Genomic DNA, 6,000 nt, shown 5'->3' with positions numbered 1-6,000 from the left:
CACATCTAATGGCAACTAAGTATACGCTTACATCTGCTAGTGGCACCTAAAATAAGGATATTTTTGGTCATCTTTAAAGAAATGTCTTAACATACCAAAGAAGTGGAATCAATAGAATAAAATATTTAAGTCTTACAAAGCGTACGACACTAAAGTAATATAGGATACCATTAAATTTATATTTCTATTTATGGAAAGTAAAGCTATTCCTGGTACATGGTGCTGACCTTCTTTTTATCCTATTTCTTACACCTTTCTCAAATTCCTATTAAACCACAGCTTCGAATATGTCAAATAAATATAATTTGATCCATACATTCAGTTAAATCCTTCAACTATGTAGTAATACCTAAAGTGAGTATTATGTTGCTGCATTAACGCCAAAAAATGTTTCCCATGGCAATCCAGCCTAATATTAATTGTGGTATGGGTGCTGAAAAAATAAAATGAGACATAATTTTACTAATCATTCACTTTGCATTTTGAAGCTCTATGCTGTTCTTAATCAAAACTCTTATTTTATTATCAAGAATTACACTAGTTCTAAAATGAGTGAATTTTCTGTTGGAGACAGGAAATGAAGAACTACTAACACCGGGAATGTATTTTTCCTTTCTCAATATTAACACATGATATATATTCATATTAATAACAACTCTGGAAACTAGTTTCATTCCTTCTATACATAAGCAATAAACAGTATGTGCAACTATGAATCCTAGCAGCAGTAATGTGGATTATATAATATAGGGTTTCTTTGGAATATACAGCCATTTCTAATATTTCATTTCAGCAAGTGTACAGGCAACCATCACAGATGTCCATCAAAGCTGGATTAGATGAAGACAAACAACGCAGGCTTTGAGGATAAACTGAAGGTGCAGCTCAAAAGTTTCCTTTTCTTATCCAAGGGCATTATAGGACCATTGTCTTCCTCCTTTAGGCAAAAAAAAAAAATGAATCGATTATGTTACTGATATTCTTCCACAGCAGACTGAAAAGTCTTTTTACAGTACAAGAGACAGTAAAAGCTAAAAATTTCATAAGAAAACGTGGAAATTTCAAAAATACCTTTGTGCTCAAGTTTGTTATCTCTGCAATTTTTCCACAAAGTTTACCATAATTCTATTTCTATGGCAGACCTATTAATGCAGGATTTCACAGAAGCAAATACTTTCATCCAAAATAAATAATGCTTGAACTTATTTTACAAACAAAAAATATGTATATCATGTCAAATAATAAAAATAAAGCTTTAAGTTCTTGTCATTCATTTCACGTATAATAATCACGGATGGTAACTCAAGAGCACACAGACCCCTTCATTCCTAATTCCCAAATGACTTACAATTCTATTAAATAAATAAATAATAAATGCAGAATATATATATATATATATATGACAATAGTACTTGTTTGAGATAACAAATAATGTGCTTCTCATATAGGAAAACAACATCAAAGATTTTAGTTCAATGATACTGAACTTTTTGATGCTGAACTAGCATTGCTAGCAATGGCAGTGGGAAACTTGCAGTCTTATTAGTTGCCTAAGGTAGGTAATAAATCTCTATTAAAATTTAGAATGCATATACTTTTGGACTTGGAATTCTAGGAACTTATAATAGACATATAATTATCCAATCATACAAAGAGTCTATGTGTAAGGATATTCACTGCAAAAAGAAACTGGAAACAAACTAAATGGCCTCCTTCTGGGCAATGTCCTTTGGAAAAAAAGAAAAAAATAAAACAAAATAGCCTCCTTTCCTTAATAAATTATATTACTATGCAGTACTTCAGAATTATGCATATATAGTATATATGTATCTGTGGACACACCTGCACACACACACACTATATACATATATATATATATACACACATACATTTCTACATATGCATACATATATAAACATAGATACATACAAATATATAGAATGTCTGGAAAAATTTATTAGAAAATATTTATAATGCTGGGTTATGTATTTCCAAACTATATATTTTTTCCTGCTCCCACTCTACCAGGACCAAACTGTATTTCAAATATGATAGTCACAATAAAATCTTTTTAAATTTTTTAATCTTTTTAAATTGACAGAAAATATTGTAGATATTTATCATGTCAACAAAATGTTTTAAAATATATACACATTGTGAAATGGCTAAATCGAGCTAATTAGCATGTGTATTACCTCACATAGTTAAAAATATACTTTTAGCACTTTTCAAGAAAGTGACATGAAATTGATTATCAAACTGTAAAATCACACCAATTCAGAGTTAACGGGGCCTAAAGGTCACAATGTATGAATTTTCTGCAAAAGGAAATAACCTGGGGTCCAGTGTTTCCCAAACTATGTTCCATAAAAAACAACCTGGTTGAAAAAAACGAATCCATGTTAAAAAATACTGTATCAACTCTGTTAAAATATGGTTCTTTAATTCAAAGCCATTTCAGAGGCTCTAATATGCTGATGTGCATTGCAAATCTCCAAAAGGAGGATATTATTACATCCAGGATTCTCCAGATATATGTGAACAGTCACCTCTTGATTTAACACACATTTTGGAGGACCAGTGCGCTGCAGAACTCGTGGGAGAGGCTGGTCTAGAAGCATGTATCCTAAGTTTATGAAATTTCATTATAAAGAATATATCCAGCTTTCTAAATATTAAGCTACCATGGCCCAAAACATGAAATAAAATATGGGTAGGTAAATACACAGTCATTCTAATCATACGAGGTCAGGTCTCAAGCCAAAGCAGAATTTAACATTTAGTATACATCCACAGTGCGACAGATGCACATACATGTTGGTGTCCTATTCATTTTTGAAGCTCTCAGGGCATGATTCAGGGGATTCTTGGTAAATGCTGAATGAATTCTAATTTACCTACTTGTAGAATCTGCTGGTGAATTTGCACACTCACTCAGTTAAAATCTCCCTCACATGGGGAAACTCAATACCCTATGCTATTGAGCTTTTCTTACTTATATATTTTTCAAAGAAATGACACCCACCTATGCCAAGATCATATGATAATGATCTTCATTATTAGCTTTACCTGCCTCAAAAATGTACACTTGATCTTGTTTACTGCAAATACCAGATTAACTGAAAAAATGTTTCAATGAATCACAATCTGGGGTATGGATTTGGAATGAGGGAGAACCAAGTCCAAATCCCAGCTCTTCTATCCAATTTGCTGTAAGATTTTAGGCAATTTACTTGCCCCTTCTGAGACTCAGATAATATCTACCTCTTAGGGAATGTGTGGGACTGTAATGACAGCAGATATCATGTGCTGAGCATAGTACTATGAGTAATAATTTTGGTTGATTTTAAAATCATCTCACTAGCTAAAAATTAAACTACAATACTGTGCTCCAACATAAATGGGAAGTATGGCCCATTATTTTTATGCCATGTGTTGGAAGTTTACTTTTCAGTGTTTTAGAGAAAGTTTTCATAGGATAAAGTAATGCTTGGTCTCATCTGTTCTGTATTCCCAAGCTCCAGCCCAACACCTGACCCAAAGCACTCAGAAAATGTGTGCGTGCATGCATAAATAAGTGCAACAAAATGACAGTAGCAATTGCTAATTTTATTTATATCAAAATTATGCATGCATATAAAGGCTTAAAGTTTTTAAATGTTTGTTATGAAACTATCAGTCCCTTGTCCTATGTGTCACCAATTTCCTTCTCCTTAACTCTTTCAGCTGATTATTTTAACACTAGAGAGCTAAATGGCATGATTGTATTGCTACCTTTCAATTTTGCTTCAGTATTATGTATAAATTTTTCCTATGGAGAATGAAGATTTGACCCTCTTTCCTCCCATCAACATCATGCACACACACACACACACACCACCCCATATGAACCCTTCCCATCTTCCCATCACCCCCTCCTCCAAATATGGCTATACAGTAAATTTGGCTGAATCAATTAGCAACTTCTATTATTGTAATGATGTAAAAGTATTCAGAGGTGAACTACATGTGTTAATTTTTCTTTCCTGCACAACATTTTGTTTTCTCTGGAGTGATAAATACCTTGGGTTTTTCCACCTAAGTGTTCTATGTGCTCATAACTGATTCAATGCACAAATACCTACCCATTGCCTAACTCTCCTCTCAAGAAGTGAAGATATATCATGCATTGTATCAACTTCACCATTCCTGGAGAAAGCTCATCTAGAACCTTCTCACCTGCTCACATCTGGACTGACTGCCTGGTTTGCCTATGATCTCATTCCACTGTCATTCCGGCATTTATTCATCCCCTTGGTTTTTCTCCTTTGCTGGCTCTCCTGTTTCATGGATCCCACATCTTTTTCCTTAGCTTACTCCATTTTGGTGTGGCATTATCAAGTAGCTTCTGGGAAATAAATTTGTGGTGGCTTTGATATCTATAAATGACTACTGTAACCACACACTGGGTTAAAAGTTTGACTAGGTAAGGAATTTGGTGGGTTGTAATTTTCCCTCAGAATTCTGAAGGTCATGCTCACTGCCTTAGCTTCCAGCGTTGCTTTTGAGAAGTCTGGTATTCGAATTCCAGATTCCTTGATTTTGACATGTTTGTTGCTTTGGTTTTTGCCATTCTGGAATTTCTCCCTCCATGTTCTGAAGTTTCACAATGATGGTGTCTTGGTGTGAGTGTGTTTTGATCTATTGTGCTGGGAATTCAGTGGATTCTTTCCATTTGTAACTTTATGCTCACGAGTTCTGGGGAAATGCTTTGGATAATTTTGTTGCCTGATTCCTCCACTTTCTGTGTTCTCTCTCTAGCTTATTACGTGGATGGTAGACCTTTTAAACTGGTCCTCTAATTTTCTTACATTACTGTATTTTTGCCTTTTGCTGTAATTTCTGAGAATTTTCAATTCTGCCTTCTGATTCATCTGTAGAAGTTCTCATTTCTGCTATCATGCTTTCAGTTTCCAAAAGCTCTGTTTTCTAAATATTCCTTTTCTTAATAGCACCCTGTTTTTTTGTGAATGCAATTTCTTTCCTTACCTCTCCAAATATATGAGTGACAACTTCTTGGCAGTTTTTCTCTTCTTACAAAGTATTTATGTCTTTTAACTCACTTTATTGTCTGATTTGGGTTCTTTCATTTACAGTTCTTCTTCAAATATCTATAACTGTTCATATCTGGGACTGGCAAACAACCACTACAACAAAACCAGAGTGGAGGCGGAGGGCACCGTGGAGGCCTCTTTATTACACCATCACCACTGGATAAGCCCGTTGGTCCACTTCTGCAGAGAAGTCACCTGGGCTGGTCAGACCCTCCCCAGAAGATACTTCCAGCTTCATCTGGAGAGTAGGGGCCTTTCTGCCAGTGTATGGGAGGATGACATGAGGCCTGAGGATGTTATTTACTCACTCAATTGTGTCTGTGTCCCCAAGTACAGAGTCTCTCTCTTAATCATCTCCAGAAGACAAGTATCTCCAGTCCGCCAAGGCTTTGGAGGGGGCTGAGACATTAAGTGCTTCTTAAATAGCTTTCAACCAATGCAGATGTCTTTAGCCTCCTTTTACTCCAGCTTCCAGGTGATGTCTGTTGCCACCAATTCCTGGGAATTTGAGAGATTCTATCATGCGAACGGGTCTGTTCCTCACATCTGCTAAATCTGTTACAAGACCATCTGCTTCCAGCTTCCAAAGTATTGTGGCTGTTGTCTCCTCTCTTGCTTCTGTATCCTTGTGAGGCAATGCACTTAAAAAAAAACTCTTTCCTGTTATTTTAATGCAGTCTGTGGTGGAAACAAAATTAATTGCCTATCTTCAATTGATGGTCGTTATTTGAAATAGAAGTTCATTTTTATGCCTTTGTGTATTTTCTAAAGTTCCTACAATAACTACATTAGTTAGTAATCAGAATACAAATTTATTTGGTAAAACAACCTAAAGAAGTAACACTTTGAATACATGAAGTTAAGGCTGAACTCCTCCCTTTGGGATTTTCTCCAAATATTCATTTAT

At 35.0% G+C, this 6,000-nt stretch overlaps 1 protein-coding gene across 2 annotated transcripts in view; it reads right to left on the bottom strand.

Moving 5' to 3' along the window:
- Positions 1 to 457: 457 nt before the first annotated feature.
- Positions 458 to 6,000, bottom strand: part of CA8 (carbonic anhydrase 8) — a 92,010-nt gene continuing 86,467 nt past the window's right edge. For both annotated transcript variants that reach the window (XM_004047070.5, XM_019031853.4), the window contains one exon: positions 458 to 937. The gene's annotated coding sequence lies outside the window, so the exon portion shown is untranslated. The remainder of the gene's footprint in view (positions 938 to 6,000) is intronic.

Source organism: Gorilla gorilla, chromosome 7 (assembly GCF_029281585.2).
Source record: "Gorilla gorilla gorilla isolate KB3781 chromosome 7, NHGRI_mGorGor1-v2.1_pri, whole genome shotgun sequence".
Taxonomy (NCBI): Eukaryota; Metazoa; Chordata; class Mammalia; order Primates; family Hominidae; genus Gorilla; species Gorilla gorilla.
The sequence above is the reverse complement of the archived record's forward strand: the minus strand, read 5'-3'. Positions and strand labels throughout refer to the sequence as shown.